The 19,148-nt window shown below is 40.0% G+C and overlaps 1 protein-coding gene and 1 long non-coding RNA gene across 2 annotated transcripts in view; both read left to right on the top strand.

The window, feature by feature from the left end:
- Nucleotides 1-19,148, top strand: part of LOC106579414 (pro-neuregulin-3, membrane-bound isoform) — a 436,757-nt gene that overhangs the window by 29,466 nt on the left and 388,143 nt on the right. The window lies entirely within an intron of this gene.
- LOC123729021 (uncharacterized) lies at nucleotides 7,548-8,232 on the top strand. Its single transcript, XR_006760772.1, has 2 exons — nucleotides 7,548-7,589; nucleotides 7,742-8,232. It is a non-coding gene; the product is annotated as an uncharacterized lncRNA (long non-coding RNA).

Consider the following 19,148-nt stretch of genomic DNA (forward strand, 5'->3'; position numbering starts at 1 on the left):
TGGTTACCAGAAGCACATGTTTAAAATGGTTTTAAATGCCCTCGGGGGAGCAAGAGGTCTACGGTTGGGTAGGGAGCACCCCCCCACCCGGGCCCATCCAATAGGGGTCTGGTCATTTTGGACATTTTTTTTTTTAAATCGTTAAAAAACAGAGTCCCAATTCTCCCTCTTCATACATGACAAATAGACCATCTAGGTTGATTCATGGCTTAACGTAGTGCTATATCATTTGGGCAGTATAAATGCCATTTGGACATGGTTCACTGACTTTTGGGTTTGGAAACTGACTTCCTATCATCATACATGGCAAATGGATATAACATCCTGATTTGGCACTTTCAATACTTTCATATTGCATTTGGACATTTCTTATGGCATTTGGCAAAAAAAGTGACTTTCGACTTCGAATTTTGACTTCCTATGATATCATATTGCAAATGGAGAAAACATCCTGATTTAGCTCATTCAATACTTTCATATTGCATTTGGACATTTCTTATGGCATTTAGCAATGGTTCACTGAATTTTGACTTTTGATTTCCCATGAAATCATATTGCAAATGGACAAAACATATGCCTTATGGACAAGTAAAAAATAAATACAAAATATGACTAAATTATGTTCATACAGTTCTTATACATGTATAATTGACCAAACAATCGAAATAATTTCTAAAAACGGTCCAGAAAGCACTTTTTTAAGGGGGTGACAAGTTTTAGATTTTTTTTTCACATTTTCTAAATTTGACCCTTGGGTCTTGACTTGATATGCATTTGCAATATGAAAATTTACGGTGGAGCGCGCTCGCCATCTATTGGATTTTTGCTGTGTTAAACTGTTACACTGGCATTTGCAATATCTTTTGAATGAAACGGCGTCCAAATGAGTGGTATTGTACGTCGTGTATATGTTTCATATGGTGCCAATAAGATCCCATTCATTTTTGTCCATTTCAGGGGGGTGTTCCCTTACAGTATTTTCCCTGTACACCAAGTCAGAACCGTAGGATAAATAAAGGGGGCATATAAGCAGGCAATGAAAGCTCTTACAATATTCGATGATGACATTTCTCAAAAACAGGTTATAGGCTACATGTGCACCACATAGTCAGAACAGTAACGTTAGGTGAAATTAAGAGGTGAAAATAGACCAAATTATTAGGGTGATGCACATGGGCTACTAACTGTTGTGATGTGCTCACTTGAACAGGAAGGTGGTGCGGCGGTCCTTTGTGGGAAAATGTTGTCATCAAAGAGAACGAGGCCAGATTTACCATTCCGAGATGGATGACGGTTCAAAACGTTTTTTTCCCAGTCTGAGCTCGTTTATTCCCGACTTCCCAGTTGCAATGCTTGCAGTTAGCCACTGTCACCGATTCCTTCTGTTGGATTCGACATTTTGAACATTGAGATATTAAATAAATGATAGAGAAGAAGCATAGAATATTAAGGAGTGAAAGAGACTGGGACTCTGTAGAAAGACAGATAGCTGTGGACTGTGTTGGGTGACAAGAGGAGAGCACCGTGTTGATACAGGAAAGACAGATGGACATCTGTGGATTAGGTTGAGGTCAGGAGGTGAGGACAAATTCCCTGAAGGGAGTAATAAGGGTTTGGTATCTTGTTACTCTTTTCCTGTTAAACCATAAGATGTAAGGATTGGAGAGAAGGAGGAGTGTCTTAAGTGGGATATATATTTATATATCTGGATGGGAGAAATGTTGGGTTGTCTAAATTACAGTTGTACAGAACCTTTGGGAAGAATTAAACTTGGTTAATAAAGCTTCTCTAGTGTCCTTGAGTTATTTACTCTGAAAAATAAGAACCTAACACTTCCAAACCATTCATTGTTGAATTTGTGATTTCCAACTTGTTGTGTAATGTTTATGTCCAATGGCCGATGAGCACCGATATGTTCTATCTATCATTTTCTTCATTATTTCTCTTCATATGACAAGGTTTAAAGTTCTCCGTCCCGTATGCGGGATCAACATCCAGCATAAAATCATTTCACCATATTCATAACCGAACAATAGAAAAATTTCATTTTTTTTTCAAATATAGGACTATTTTATATCGTTTTATAGATACACCTCTCCTGAATCGAACCACGTTGTCCGATTTCAAAAAGGCTTTACAGCAAAAGCAAAACATTAGATAATGTTTAGAGGAGTATATCGTAAAAGTATTCACATAGCCATTTTCCGACCAACCACATGCATCACAAATAACCAAAAAAACAGCTAAATGCAGCACTAACCTTTGACAATCTTCATCAGATGACACTCCTAGGACATCATGTTACACAATACATGCATTCTTTTGTTCGATAAAGTTCATATTTATATATAAAAACAGCATTTTACATCGGCGCGTGACGTTGAGAAACTTTTTTCCCTCAAATGCATCTGGTGAATCAGCGCTACAATTTACAAAATTACTATTCGAAAAATTTTAAAAATGTAATATTGTCATTCTAAGAACTATAGATTAACATCTCGTGAAAGCACCCGCAATGCCATATTTAAAAATAACTTTACTGGGTAATCACACTTTGCGATAAAAGGGGATGCGATACTGAGAAAAATAGGCTACCGTTACAGGTCAGCGCCATCTTGGAACAATTGCATATCAAATCTACTCTTGTATACTATTGTAAATAATCCCTTACCTTTGATTATCTTCATCAGAAGGCACTTCCAGAAATCCCAGGTCCACAACAAATGTATTTTAGTTCGAAAAAGTTAAACATTTATGTCCCAATAGCTTCTTGTTGTTAGCGCGTTCTGAAGGCTGCTCCAAATGTACCGTCGTCTGCGGGACTTCTCTCTCACCAAAATGCAAAAAAATATATATTTAAGTCCGTTCAAACATGTCAAACGTTGTATAACATAAATCTTTAGGGCCTTTTTCAACCAGAGCTCAAATAATATTCAAGGGGGATGGTTGCATTGTCTTTCAAAACATTTCGAAAGGGGAGGGTAGCCAGGGGCGCCCGCGTCATAATGGTAACGGCCCTCCCCATGTGACCAAGATCAACAGCCTCTCTTTGGGTCAGTTTTCACAGTAGAAGACTCAAACCCCTTTGGAAAGACTGGGGACATCTAGTGGAAGCCATAGGAAGTGCTCAATGAACCATAGCTCACGGTGTGATTTATAGGCAAGGTGCTGAAGTTGAGTACGCAATTCAGAATTCCACATCCTGTTACGATCTGTCTCGGGGTTTTGACTGCCATATGAGTTCTGTTATACTCACAGACACCATTCAAACAGTTTTAGAAACTTTAGGTTTTCTATCCACAACTATTAATTATATGCATATCCTAGCTTCTGAGTTTGAGTAGGAGGCCTTTTAAAATGGGCACGGATTTTTTTCAAAAATTGCTGGAGCGCCCCCTATCCTAGGCGACCGTCAAGAGGTTAAAAAGGATTTGCCAGTACATTATCGTCTTGATTCATGATGATGATTGCTAGCTAAGATTTTGAACGTAAGATGTTGACATGATCAGTCCAATCAAAGCTACTGTACATATAATGTAATTTGACATAATTTTATCTGTGGCCAATGACCTTGAGCCTTCTTTTTCCCACCTGCCCTGAAGACGGGTTTTCACTGTATATGAAAGGTGTTGGCCAGAAGCCTGCATCTCTGTTAAGTTTAGTAGAGGGTTGGGGGAATCTTCCTTCACTGAAACATCATTGATATTCCACGCATTCCTTCGGGGAGATTGGGGAAAGTTAAAAATGTAATTAACATGTAGCCTACCTGTGCGAAAGAGAGGCTATGATAAAGTAGCAGAGGCACACAATGTCTTATCTGATAACATGGAGTCCGAGCTCGCTAAACATATCCCACATTTTCTGGACCAGTTTCAAGGGCTTAGTAGACTCAAATGCAGAGAACTTGACTGAATTGGCACATCAAAACAACATCCCTGTCCCGGGACAAATGGTCAAGAAATGGAAGGGTAAGTGATATTGAACAGAGAAATCTATCTGAATGTAGGCATACATTTAAGATATATAATGTACCACACCCCCATTCCATGAACTAATGTTTGACCTACCACCACCATCACTTGTCACAGGACCACATCATCCACTTACCCCAATGTGGCTCAACTTACCCTGTTCTAATACTCAAATTACCCCATACCTGGGGTAAGTTGTGCAGAGACAACTTTTTTGGACAGGCTGTTTTATATGAATTCTGATTATTTTCAGGGATACACAACACCCTGAAATACTGTATATGTAGATATATTTGTTTGAAGGACTCCTATATTTCCGTTGATATAGTCATGCGAAATGTTAAACATTTCTCAACTTACCCCACTCTCCCCTACATTGTGAAGTTAAAAGCCAGCATTCTTTCCAAGTATGAGAGGACAAGTATAACACATAAAGGGAACGACAGATGGTGGGGACAACAGAAACTAATAAACACAGACAATGACTTCAGACCACGGCATACACACAGGAGGTTTTCTGACACGCTGCTTTCATGTTCCCGGCTATGCATGTATCCCTGAGTAGGGGCAGTGGACCGTGTGGAGAGGTTTAAAAACAAAGATAGAAAGCCAGTTTGTTCTCTCTCCAGGGATGTCAGGCTTGGTCATGAGCTAGCTAGGCGCTGTGCGGATTCTCAGAGCTACATACAGTAACATTCAAAAGTTTGGACACACCTACTCATTCAAGGGTTTTTCTTTATTTGTATTATTTATTTATTTTATTTAATTATTATTTTTAGAATAATAGTGAAGACATCAACACTATGAAATAACACATATGGAATCATGTAGAAACCAAAAAAGTGTTAAACAAATCAAAATATATTTTATATTTGAGATTCTTCAAAGTAGCCACCCTCTGCCTTGATGACAGCTTTGCACACTCTTGGCATTCCCTCAACCAGCTTCACCTGGAATGCTTTTCTAACAGTCTTGAAGGAGTTCCCACAAATGCTAAGCACTTGTTGGCTGCTTTTCCTTCACTCTGTGGTCCAACTCATTCCAAACCATTTCAATTGGGTTGAGGTCGGGTGATTGTGGAGGGCAGGTCATCTGATGCAGCACTCCATCACTCTCCTTCTTGGTCAAATAGCCCTTATACAGCCTGGAGGTGTGTTGGGTCACTGGCCTGTTGAAAAACAAGTGATTGTCCCACTAACCGCAAACCAGATGGGATGATGTATCGCTGCAGAATGCTGTGGTAGCCATGCTAGTTAAATGCTGAGCAGTTGAAATACCGGGCGGTGATGCAGCCGTAGAACTTTTAGCCTAGTGGTTAGTGCATTTTGCCAGTAACCGAAAGGTTGCTAGATCGAATCCCCGAGCTGCCAAGGTGAAAATCTGTCGTTCTGCCCCTGAACAAGGCAGTTAACCACTGTTCCTAGACCGTCAATGTAAATACGAATTTGTTCTGACTTGCCTGGTTAAATACAATATTTTATTTGTTTTTAGTCCTTCCTCTATTTCTGATGCCCATCCAGTTTGATTTCTATTTGTAATTGAGCTATGTCACAACATTTCTGAACCTATATACATTTTACAGACCCCATTTGTTTTACATTGGTTATCTTGTTGTTATTAGTCCCACCCTTCAGCTCCATTCAACCCCTCCAATATACAGTGGGGGGAAAAAAGTATTTGATCCCCTGCTGCTTTTGTACGTATGCCCACTGACAAAGAAAGGATCAGTCTATAATTTTAATGGTAGGTTTATTTGAACTGTGAGAGACAGAATAACAACAAAAATATCCAGAAAAACGCATGTCAAAAATGTTATAAAATGATTTGCATTTTAATGAGGGAAATAAGTATTTGACCCCCTCTCAATCATAAAGATTTCTGGCTCCCAGGTTTCTTTTATACAGGTAACGAGCTGAGATTAGGAGCACACGCTTAAAGGGAGTGCTCCTAACTGCAGCTTGTTACCTGTAAAAAAGACACCTGTCCACAGAAGCAATCAATCAATCAGATTCCAAACTCTCCACCATGGCCAAGACCAAAGAGCTCTCCAAGGATGTCAGGTACAAGATTGTAGACCTACACAAGGCTGGAATGGGCTACAAGACCATCGCCAAGCAGCTTGGTGAGAAGGTGACAACATTTGGTGCGATTATTCGCAAATGGAAGAAATACAAAAGAACTGTCAATATCCCTCCGCCTGGGGCTCCATGCAAGATCTCACCTCGTGGAGTTGCAATGATCATGAGAACGGTGAGGAATCAGCCCAGAACTACACGGGAGGATCTTGTCAATGATCTCAAGGCAGCTGGGACCATAGTCACCAAGAAAACAATTGGTAACACACTACGTCGTGAAGGACTGAAATCCTGCAGCACCCGCAAGGTCCCCCTGCTCAAGAATACATATACAGGCCCGTCTGAAGTCTGCCAATGAACATCTGAATGACTCAGAGGACAACTGGTGAAAGAGTTGTGGTCAGATGAGACCAAAATGGAGCTCTTTGGCATCAACTAACTTGCCGTGTTTAGAGGAGGAGGAATGCTGCCTATGACCCCAAGAACACCATCTCCACAGTCAAACATGGAGGTGGAAACATTAGGCTTTGTGGGTGTTTTTCTGCTAAGGGGACAGGACAACTTCACCGCATCAAAGGGACGATGGACATGGCCATGTACCATCAAATCTTTGGTGAAAACCTCCTTCCCTCAGCCAGGGCATTGAAAATGGGTCGTGGATGGGTATTCCAGCATGACAATGACCCAAAACACACGGCCAAGGCAACAAAGGAGTGGCTCAAGAAGAAGCACATTAAGGTCCTGGAGTGGCCTAGCCAGTCTCCAGACCTTAATCCCATAGAAAATCTGTGGAGGGAGCCGAAGGGTAGAGTTGCCAAACGTCAGCCTCGAAACCTTAATGACTTGGAGAAGATCTGCAAAGAGGAGTGGGACAAAATCCCTCCTGACATGTGTGCAAACCTGGTGGCCAACTACAAGAAACATCTGACCTCTGTGATTGCCAACAAGGTTTTTGCGACCAAGTACTAAGTCATGTTTTGCAGAGGGATCAAATACTTATTTCCCTCATTAAAATGCAAGTCATTTTATAACATTTTTGACATGCGTTTTTCTGGATTTTTTTGTTGTTATTCTGTCTCTCACTGTTCAAATAAACCTACTATTAAAATTATAGACTGATCATTTCCTTGTAAGTGGGCAAACGTACAAAATCAGCAGGGGATCAAATACTTTTTTCCCCCACTGTATCGCCGAACACCATCCATTTTGGATTTCTATTTGCCATATATTTTTCAACTGTGCTGTGATGCTTCACAAAAGTACTGAACCTTTCTTTTCTCATAGCTTCTACAGATTGTACATTTAAGTTAAACACTTTTGCTTAAATAAATATTATATTATTGATTGACCATGACTTTTCCAATCACCCAGTATTGCTATCTGCAGCGTTAGTTCTAGGTAAATGTTGCAATTCTTCAGCCATTCCTGGACCTGTGACCAAAAACAAGCTACATATGGACAGTACCAAAATAAATGATCTAATGACTCTGCCTCCTCACAGCAAAATCTGCAGAGCTGGGAAGATTGTATCCAGGTGATCCAGGTGAGATGATTACTGAACAAGGTCTTTTTTGTAATTGGACGTACAGTTCACTTACAAATCACATACAGTTCCATTATGCAATTATAGTGACAATATCTCACCCAGCTACCCACTGCCTCATCATCCTCTCCCTTCCCTCATCCTCCCCACAGGTAAAGTAATTACCTACCAAAAGTACAGAGAGAACCTAATGAGAGACCTGCTGGAGGAGCACCACACCCCTCGGCGCCCATCCACTGGGGGCCGTCCTGCTGCAGACAATCCCCTATGCCTCACTGCCCAGAATTTTCACTGCAAAGTCTGCCTGTCTGGCACCAAGAGAAGGAAACAGAGGAGGTTGACAAAGTACATGTGTTTAGCTTGTGACACATCTCTATGTGTTTCACCATGCTTTGGGAATACCATATGCTCAAGCACTATTGAGTACATCTGCAGCAATTACTGACTGACTGACCTGACAGGTGGTTTGACAGGTGACCTGCCATGATATTATGCCTTTAGAGGTGGGGGATGGAAATGCAGTTGTTGTTCAATCACTGCATGAATATGAAATATGGGTTATGCATATTCAGTTTTTTTTCCTCTGGTAAAACAAGTTGTTGGTCAACCATCACCAATACGTCAATAAAATAGACGACTATTACCTATTGGCCTATGTGTTTTCTTGCTGTTTTTATCCAGTAAAACTGTTAAGGAGTGTACGCTAGCATACAAAAGCTGTCCTCAATCTTCGGCTCGAAAGATGTCCATTTCCAGTTATGATATTGGCAAATACTGTTTGTGTGTGTAGTTTCTGAAAGTACAGAATAAAGTTATTAGTAATTAGAATACAATATCAGGATATAGCAATAAAACAATATTACAAAGATGTAACATAATAACACTGCTAAAAAAATAATATATTGCATTGACAAAAATCACAAATATGAGTTATAACAGTTAGAAACAGTAACTGTTGAGCTCCACAAGGGCAGGGCAGAACAGTGCTATGCTAAATAGGCCAAATGAAAACAACCATGGTCATAAGGCCATGGTAGCTTCAAAATACAACACAAGCTAATACTCCCCTGACGCAATAAGCATTGTCTTACAGAGCTAATAGAAGAATGTAGCTAGCTACATAAGCACGATTGATTATAACACCATAAAGGTTATATGAAATTAGTAACGTTACCTAACGTGTCCGCGGTTATAAGGAATACACACAAATATATTATACTCCATATATACAGTGAGCTACAGTAGAAACGACATAACACATCATACAGAAACTATTATAACACAATAAGGTACTTACTTTGATATAAACGCACACATTTCCAAAGTTATCATGTAGTAATGAAAACAACAATGAATGCGATGCGGGCACCAGACGGAAAATGTGAACACGTGTGCAGGTCCTGTCTTGACTGGAGATGCACACATTTCTGCAGACTTGATTTGCAGAAACAATTGGTGCTTGGGGAAGTTTGTCTGGGTCAGCAATGCCTAAAAAATTAATTGTCCACAAAAGTGAAATGGCCTACTTTTATGTGAATTAATGAGGAGGTGGAACACACCTCAATTCAAACTGTTGTTAGAAAATAAAAACTTGTTCGAAAATAATTTTAAATTGACAAATTGAAACAGCCTATAAATAAAAATTGTCAGCGTGCCTTGGTTTGAGGGGAGCGCTTATTAACGGTACTGTTGCGTGACAATCACATGTTGGGACAGTGAGCACATTCTGACATCACATGCATAAAAAAACTCACACTGGGGCGATCGTTAGACATATTTGGAACTCACTTGTGAAAAGGTTAAGAGAGTGTTGTGAAAACACTTTTTGGGGTTTCAGTGCATGTAAAAGGCAGCATCAAAAACAAAAACTGTGTTTCTCATACAATCAATGGTTTAGAAATGCAAACGGTTTAGAGTCTAAATACTGATTGATGATGAGGGCCTATGGAGAATATTTTTTGTGGAATTCCACCTTTATTTAGACAGATTAGAAACAGGATGGGCAGTAAGATGGTACATTTCATTGGAATTTTACCCAGTCAGCCACACCTTAAGAAATTGTTCTGAGGTGAATTGAAATTGACTTAGAAAAACAACCAACACACACACACATATATATATATATATATATATATATATATATGTTATTTTTATTGTTTTTGTTATTTATTAAAACAACAACAATCCAACACAATAAAATAACAATACGAATGGTCGCTCCCATCAGTGGGTGCACTGGTCAGTGGGTGCGCTCGATCCAGACGCCGGCAGGGCAAATGCCCCAGCCCAAATGTATTTACCAAGGACGGGAAGGACCAAGCCCTGCCCAACCCCCGGGCGGGCATGGAAGTGAGCGCACCCATAACCAACACCTACTTAATAAAATTAATGCAAGTCGTGCAGAGGCCGTGATCTAGCGGTAACGCACCCTGCTTAGACGCGTCACCTCTCTCCCTACGAAGACTGTGTTTAAATTCCCCACTCCAACCCTTCAATCTGTATCCCCTCTGTCCTTTCATAATTGTCTCAATAAAGTGTCAAAAAACTGAATGGAAGTAATTTCAATGACAGTGTAAGAATAAATCAAATTGAATATGTTTCTCAAAATGTATCTTTCATGAGGATATCTAAAGAGAAAGAAAATTGAGTGATTGAACTCATTGGAAGTCTTTGGATTTAATCACCTTGCATTTCCTATCTTGCCACGTGACTCTGTTTTTAGAGGATTGTGAGTCATTAAATAAAAATTAGTTTATGATTCTTTATTGTATGCATGTTTGAAGAAAGAACAATATATGTCTATATTAGTATTAAGCGTGTTGTACCATGAGGTGTATTGGATCATGATGAACGGATATCGAAACTGTCCAAAAAATTATGTTCAATGAGGACAGCACCCATTCCCACATTCATGATTGTCAATGGAAGAAGTAAGTGCAGAATCCTCAAATCTTGTTTTTCCATCACCAGTTATTTCTGGTAGTTTGAACACAGCTTGACAATTCCTTTAAACAGTATAAAATGGCAAATGATCGAATACATAAAATAATGTTGAACTTTAAGACACTTCAGAAAAAGAGATCTAGGTCTGCACTAGACAGCATTCAAAACATCATAATGGTGTTTAGAAGCTTTAGAGAGAAGAAAAGACACCAAAAGAGAAGGTATCTAATTCTGCACTACACACACTCTTAGAAAAAGGCACTAAGTAGAATCATACAGGGTTATTCATTTTGTCCCCATAGGGGAACCCTTTTTAGTGCTGGGTAGAACCCTTTGCAGAGGGTTCTTCAAAGAACCCCTTGTATACTGTTCTAACTAGGACCCTAGATGAAGGGTTCTACCAATACATTTAAAAAAATTCATCTAAAAGTTCTTCCTACAACCGTCTGTAAAGGGTTCTGCCGAGAACCCTTTTATCTTTGGTGGGTTCTTCCTAGAACCCTCTATGAACAGTTCCATAGAGCCTTTAACATTTAATTATTTATTGCAATACATCATAAAGCTTTTATTTAAACTGACACAACCATCTCAATAACGGGTGTAATAAATCCAATTACTAACAGATTGGATTTGTTTAGAAAACTGTGTTATCTTTGTGTAACATAAAATGAATCAACCAAGCAATGTACATGCAAAAACACAGATATTCCAGTAAAACAAAATATTCAGAAAATCTCCCTGCAATAGAGCATGCTGGGAAATATTATATATAGTTTTATGTAGAACCCTTCTTGCCTTCCAAAGAATCATCAAAGAACCCTTTCTTCCAAAAATGGTTCTTAAGATGTTAATGGTTCTAGGTAGAACCCTTTGCCTTACAAAGAACCCTTGTCTTCCAAAAACTGTTTTTGTAAAAGTGCAGGACTCGAAACACCATCATCATGTTTTCAACCTTTTCCGGTAGTTCTCCCAGTCTCTGGCAAGGTGTTGCACATCTCTCGATTAACATATTATGTGTTTCAATACTCAAGCAAAGTTAAGTTTTCATCTCCTTCATGTTGGTGGCAGCTCAGTTGACACTAGTTTAAGTGTTACAAAGCACTTCATTTTAACAGTGCTATAAGCTACCCAGGAAAGCGATAAAAATAGCCCATATTAATATATGTACCCTCAATAACAAGGTTCATTAAACCAATAACTCGCTAACTTCAGATAACATTCATATATTGGCCATCCCTAATATTCACTTACATAATTAATTTGACAATACAGTATTAGCAATACAGGGATATAACCAGATATAACATCCATAGAAGAGACAGGAATAAATATGGTTAAGGTGTCGCTGTACATGTTCAAAGCCAAATTCCTGTGAAGCTCAGAGAGGATCTCATGCCAAAGGTTGTTGAAGTGTTGTCATTGCAGGTTCACCTGCCACATCTAAAGCCTATTATTTTGGGGTGCTGCTATTGAGCACCAAGTGCTAACAGTCAGTATCTGGATAATATGTGTGATGTTCACAGAGAGGTCTATTTTCTGGGTGAGTTGTCATCAAGTTGTCTGCTCAAGAAGAAGCTGCTCACTGTAACTGTATTAAGGTTCAGCTCAACCTACCAGGGTGTTTACAAATAGTACAGGAACTATATCATCCATGTGTATTGATCATATATTTATTAACAATGCAGAACTATGTTCTAAAGCTGTATCCACACCCATTGGATGTAGTGACCACAATATTGTGGCTGTATCCAGAAAAGCAAAAGTTCTAAAGGCTGGGCCTAACATAGTATGTAAGAAATCATACAAAACATTTTGTAGTGATTCCTAAACTGAAGATGTAAAAACAATTGGCTGTGTGTGTATATTGAGGAGCATCCAGATGCTGCACTTCATGCATTTATGAAATTGCTTATTTCAGTTATTGATAAGGACGCACCTATTAAGAAACTGACTGTGAGAACTACTAAGGCGCCGTGGATTGATGAGGAACTGAAAAACTGTATGGTTGAGCGCGATGAAGCAAAAGGAGTGGCTAATAAGTCTGGCTGTACATCTGATTGGCAAGCTTACTGTAAATGTAGAAGCTTATGTAACTAAACTGTACAAAAAGAAGAAGAATCGGTATTATAAAACGTAGACAAATTGTATACAGTAGAATATGATGGAAAAAGCTTTTGAGAACTTTAAATGAAATGATGGGCCCTTTAATGAATCAGATAGCTTATTCATCATAAAACCCTTTGATGTGTCCAATTACTTCAACGACTACTTCATTGGCAAAGTGGACAAACTCAGGAATTAAACGCCAACAACAAACTCTGAGCCAACATATTCATGCATAAAACACCTAATTATGAAAGAAAAATATTTTGTAAAGTTTGTGTGGAAGAGATGGAAAAATTATTGCTGGTAATCATTAATGAGCTTCCAAGTGGCACAGCTGTCTAAGGCACTGCATCTCAGTGTAAGAGGTGTTGCTACAGTCCCTGGTTCGAATCCAGGCTGTATCACATCTGGCCGTGATTGGGAGTCCCATAGGGCAGTGCACAATTGGCTCAGCGTCGTCCAGGTTTGGCCAGGGTAGGCCGTCATTGTAAATAAGAATTTGTTCTTAACTGACTTGTCTAGCTAAATGTAAAAAAAAAAAAAAAACACATGGTAGTGACAACTTAGATGGAAAGCTACTGAGGATGGCAGCGGAATATGTTAAAGCTCCTATTACTTGTATCTTTAATCTGAGCCTGAAAAAAAAATATTCTCAGACCTGGAGGGAAACTAAAGTCATTCAGCTACACAACAATGGCAAAGTGCCCTTTACTGGTTCTAATAGCTGACCAATCAGTCTACTGTAGGCTTTTAGCAAATTTCTGGGAAAAATGGTGTTTGACCAGATAAAATGTTATTTCTCTATGAACAAATTAACAACAGACTTTCACCATGCCTATCAAGAAGGCCACTCAACATGTACTGCACTGACACAAATGACTGATGATTGCCTGAAATAAATTGATAATAAGAAAATGATGGGAGCTGTACTGTTAAACTTCAGTGCAGCCTTTGATATTATTGACCGTAATCTGTTAGTGAAAAAACATATGTGTTATGGCTTTACACCCTCTGCCATATTGTGGATCGAAAGCTATCTATCTAATAGAACACAGTGTTATCTTTCATGGAAGCCTCTCTAACGTAAAACATGTTGAGTGGGGTAGTAAACAAAGCATGTGTGTATATGTATGCTGATGATTCAGCCCTATACACGTCAGCAGCCACAGCTAGTGAAATCCCTGCAACTCTAAACAGAGAGTTGCAGTTAGTTTCAGAATGGGTGGTCAGCATTAAACTAGTCCTGAATATACATTATATATACACAAAAGTATATTGACACCCCTTAAAATGTGTGGATTTGGCTATTTCAGCCACACCTGTTGCTGACAGGTGTATAAAATTGAGCACACCGCCATGCAATCTCTATAGACAAACATTGGCAGTAGAATGGCCTTACTGAACAGCGCAGTGACTTTCAACGTGGCACCGCCATAGGATGCCACCTTTCTAACAAGTCAGTTCGTCAAATTTCTGCCCTGCTAGAGCTGCCCAGGTCAACTATAACTGCTGTAATTGTGAAGCGGAAACATCTAGGTGCAACAATGGCTCAGCTGTGAAGTGGTAGGCCACACAAGCTCATAGAACAGGACCGCAGAGTGCTGAAGCGTGTGTAAAAAATGTCTGTCCTTGGTTGCAACACTCATTACCGAGTTCCAAACTGCCTCTGGAAGCAACATCAGCACAAGAATTGTGCGTCGGGAGCTTCATGAAATGGGTTTCCATGGCGAATAGCCGCCCACAAGCCCAAGATCATCATGCACAATGTCAAGTATAGCTGGGGTGATGTAAAGCTCGCCACCATTGGACTCTAGAGCAGTGGAAACACGTTCTCTGGAGTGATGAATCACACTTCACCATCTGGCAGTCCGACGGACAAATCTGGGTTTGGGGATGCCAGGAGAACGCTACCACAGTGCCAACTGTGAAAGTTTGGCGAAGGAGGAATAATGGTCTGGGCCTTTTATATCATGGTTCAGGCTCCTTAGTTCCAGTGAAGGGAAATGTTAACACTACAGCATACAATGACATTCTAGACAACTGTGCTTCCAACTTTGTGGCAATAGTTTGGGGAAGGCCTTTTCCTGTTTCAGCATGACAATGCACCCATACAGAAATGGTTTGACGAGATCAATGTGGAAGAACTTGACTGGCCTGCACAGAGCCTTGACCTCAACCCCATCGAACACCTTTGGGATGAATTGGAATGCAGACTGCGAGCCTGGCCTAATTGCCCAACATCAGTGCCCGACCTCACTAATGCTCTTGTGGCTGGATAGAAGCAAGTCCCCGCAACAATGTTCCGACATCTAGTAGAAAGGCTTCCCCGAAGAGTGGAGGCTGTTATAGCAGCAAAGGGGGGACGGACTCCATATTAATGCCCATGATTTAGGAATGAGATGTTCGACAAGCAGGTGTCCACATACTTTTGGTCATGTAGTTTATCTAAGACTATGATCATAGTATTGGGTACAAATCATTCCCTAAGGAGGTTTAGACCTCAGCTGGATCTGATAATGAAAACTGTGGCTATTGAGCAAGTTGAGGAGACTAAATTACTTGCTGTTACCTTAGATTGTAAACTGTCATGGTCAAAGCATATTGATTCAAAGACCGTAAAGATGGCAAAAGGTCTGTCTGTGATAAAGAGATGCCCAGTCTTTTTAAAACCAAACAAGTCGTACAGGCTCTAGTTGTATCTTATCTTGACTACTGCCTGGTAATATTGTCAGGTTCTGCAAAGAAAGACATAATAAAGCTACAGCTGGCCCAAAACAGAGCAGCACGTCTTGCCCTGCAATGTTCAAATAGAGCTAATGTCAACAAAATGCATGTTGGTCTTTCCTGGCACAGATTCTCAATTCGATTGAGGTCTGGGCTTTAACTACGCCATTCCAAGACATTTAAATGTTTCCCCTTAAAACACTCAAGTGTTGCTTTAGCAGTATGCTTAGGGTCATTGTCCTGCTGGAAGTTGAACAGGTTTCCCTCAAGAATTTCCCTGTATTTAGCATCATTCATCATTCCTTCAATTCTGACCAGTTTCCCAGTCCTTGCCGATGAAAAACATCCCCACAGCATGATGCTGCCACCACCATGCTTCACTGTGGGGATGGCGTTCTCGGAGTGATGAGAGGTGTTGGGTATACGCCAGACATAGCGTTTTCCTTGATGGCCAAAAAGCTACATTTTTGTCTCATCTGACCAGAGTACCTTCTTCTATATTTTTGGGGAGTCTCCCACATGCCTTTTGGCGAACACTAAACATGTTTGCATATTTTGTTCTGGCCACTCTTCTGTAAAGCCCAGCTCTGTGGAGTGTACGGCCTAAAGTGGTCCTATGGACAGATACTCCAATCTCCGCTGTGGAGCTTTGCAGCTCCTTCAGGGTTATCTTTGGTCTCTTTGTTGCCTCTCTGATTAATGCCCTCCTTGCCTGGTCCGTGCGTCTGGTGGCAGCCCTCTCTTGGCAGGTTTGTTGTCGTGCCATATTCTTTCCATTTTTAATAATGGATTTAATGGTGCCCTGTGGGATGTTCAAAATGGCTGATATTTTTTATAACCCAACCCTGAACTTTGTCCCTGACCTGTTTGGAGAGCTCCTTGGTCTTCATAGTGCCGCTTGCTTGGTGGTGCCCCTTCCTTAGTGGTGTTGCAGACTCTGGGGCCTTTCAGAACAGGTGTATATATACTGAGATCATGTGACAGATCATGTGACACACAGGTGGACTTTATTTAACTAATTATGTGACTTACGAAGGTAATTGGTTGCACCAGATCTTATTTAGGGGCTTCATAGCAAAGGGGGTGAATATATATGCACGCACCGCTTTTCCGTTTTTAATTTTGTAGAATTTTTGGAAATAAGTTATTTTTTTCATTTCACTTCACCAATTTGGACTATTTTGTGTATGTCCATTACATGAAATCCAAATAAAAATACATTTAAATTACAGGTTGTAATGCAACAAAATAGGAAAAATGCCAAGGGGGTGAATACTTTTGCAAGGCACTCTATAGAAAGCCATGATAGCATGGAACTCCCTGCCATCTAAAAATCCCCAGAATAAAACAGCACCTCACAGCACAACGCCTCTGACCTAAATAGCTTGTCGCATTTCCCTCCCGATCACATCGGGTGTTTGGGTTAAAGTTAAAGATCAGCTGTGCCCTTAGCATTAGAATATCAGGGCCTGCTAAGAGAAAGCATTTGTATGATATGGTACTCTTCTCAGCTCACTGACTAACTGATGTTGTGAGAATCTCTAAGGTTGTTTTCTTAAGGATCAGACCCTTTTTTTAAAAATTTTGCCTAAAATGACATACCCAAATCTAACTGCCTGTAGGTCAGGACCTGAAGCAAGGATATGGATATTCTTGATGACATTTGAAAGGAAACACTTTGACGTTTGGGGAAATGTGAAATTAATGTTGGAGAATATAGCACATTACATCTAATAAAAGATAATACAAAGAAAAAAACATGCTTTTTTTCATCTTTGAAATGCAAGAGAATGGTCACAATGTACTATTCCAGGTTAGGCACTCTTTCGATTTCGGCCACTAGATGGCAGCAGTGTATGCGCAAAGCTTTCGACTGATTCAATGAACCATTGCCTTTCTGTTCAAAATGTATCAAAACTGCCCAAATGTGCCTAATGGGTTAATTAATACATTTTCAAGTTCATTACTGTGCACTCTCCTCAAACTGCTTGATTAAAACAACCCAATTTTGGTTATTTGGTAACCCAGCACTGGGTAAATATTGGACAGCAAACATTTTTCAATTGTTTTTATTTGTTTAATTATATCCATTTATTTTTCTTAAATATTTATCACAATTTTTTGTAATTTTTTTTAGCCTGTCAGTTGGGTTGCGTGGGTTAATTCAACCATCAGTTGAGTTTTTTTAACCATCAGTTGGGTTAACCCAGCAGCTGGGTCTTTTTGAAAGGTCCTGAACGGTCATTCTGATTCCCAATGCAAAATATACCCTTTTCCCCGATAAAAATTCTCAAAATGTGCCCTCTATGAACACGCCTTCTGCGATGCTGGTTACAAGGCATTATTTTTTTTAAATAAGTACCGCCTTGTAACCAACATCAGATAAGGTGTGTTTGCATTGGGGGGTGGTTTATATACAGTGACGTAAAGTACTTAAGTAAAAAATACTTTAAAGTACTACTTAAGCAGCTTTTTGGGGTATCTGTACTTTAATTGACTTTTTATATTTTTGACAAATTTTACTTTTACTTCACTACATTCCTAAAGACATTATTGTACATTTTACTCCACACATTTTCCCTGACAAGCAAAAGTACTTATTTCATTTTGAATTCTTAGCAGAACATGAAAATGGTGAAATTCACGCACTTATCAAGAGAACACGAGGTCATCCCTACTGCCTCTGGTCTGGCGGACTCACTAAACACAAATGCATCTTTTGTAAATATTGTCTGATTGTTGGAGTGTGCCCCGGGCTCTCCTTAAATTTAAAAAACAAGAAAACGGTGCCGTCTGCTTTGCTTAATATAAGGAATTTGAAATTATTTATACTTTCACTTTTGATACTTAAGTATATTTTAGCATCTTCCGGTCAGCAAGGAGCTTGAGGACATCAGCGGTGTTGCGGTGGACTTCAGGTGGACTTCAGGTAGGATGGAAACCTATTCAACATCAGGAGGCTCCAAGCAACCACCAAGGTTTTGACGAAGCGGGTTCCAATTCAAAATGGGATAAAATTGGATCAAGCAAGCATCATTGTGGTCCTCAGGAGACGTAGAACCATGTTGTATTATTTCAGTGCCATACAGTGTTCGATCTTGTCTAGCCATCTTGTCTCAAGAGGACCACAATGGAAATAAGTCCCAGACTTTATTGTGTGTTATCCTCGATTATTTTATTAATGTACGGCTTTTTCAAGTTGTATGTGTGCTTGTTTTTTAAAATAGTGGAATTAATAAACTAAACTAAAACTAAACTAAACTAAGCTGCCTTCGGAAAACTCAGACGCAAGGTTTTCCAAAACAGGGATCTCCACCTCCACACCAAAGTCACCGTCTATCAAGCCGTCTGCATCACCATACTTCTTTACAGCTGTGAAGCCTGGGTCACTTACAATCGCTACAACAAGCAGCTCGAGCGATTCCACATAAGATGCCTTCTGCGCATCCTGGGAATCACCTGGTGCAACCGTGTGCCCCATACAGAAATACTTGCCAAGACCAACTGCAAGAGTATGGAGGCCATGGTCACCCAACACCAACTGTGCTGGCTTGGGCATGTCATTAGAATATCTCAGGAGCGCTTGCCGTGAAAGATTCTGTATGGCCAGCTACATCTTGGCCGGCGGTCTGTAGGGGGGCAGATGAAGCGCTACAAGGACCAGCTAAAAACATTGAGGAAGAAGTGCAGCATCAAACCCACAGACCTAGAGGATGCTGCTGCCAACCGTTCCACTTGGCGGCAGCTCTGCCAGAGCGGTGTACAGAGGTGGGAGGAGGAGAGGAG

This window comes from Salmo salar, chromosome ssa19, assembly GCF_905237065.1.
Source record: "Salmo salar chromosome ssa19, Ssal_v3.1, whole genome shotgun sequence".
NCBI lineage: Eukaryota > Metazoa > Chordata > Actinopteri > Salmoniformes > Salmonidae > Salmo > Salmo salar.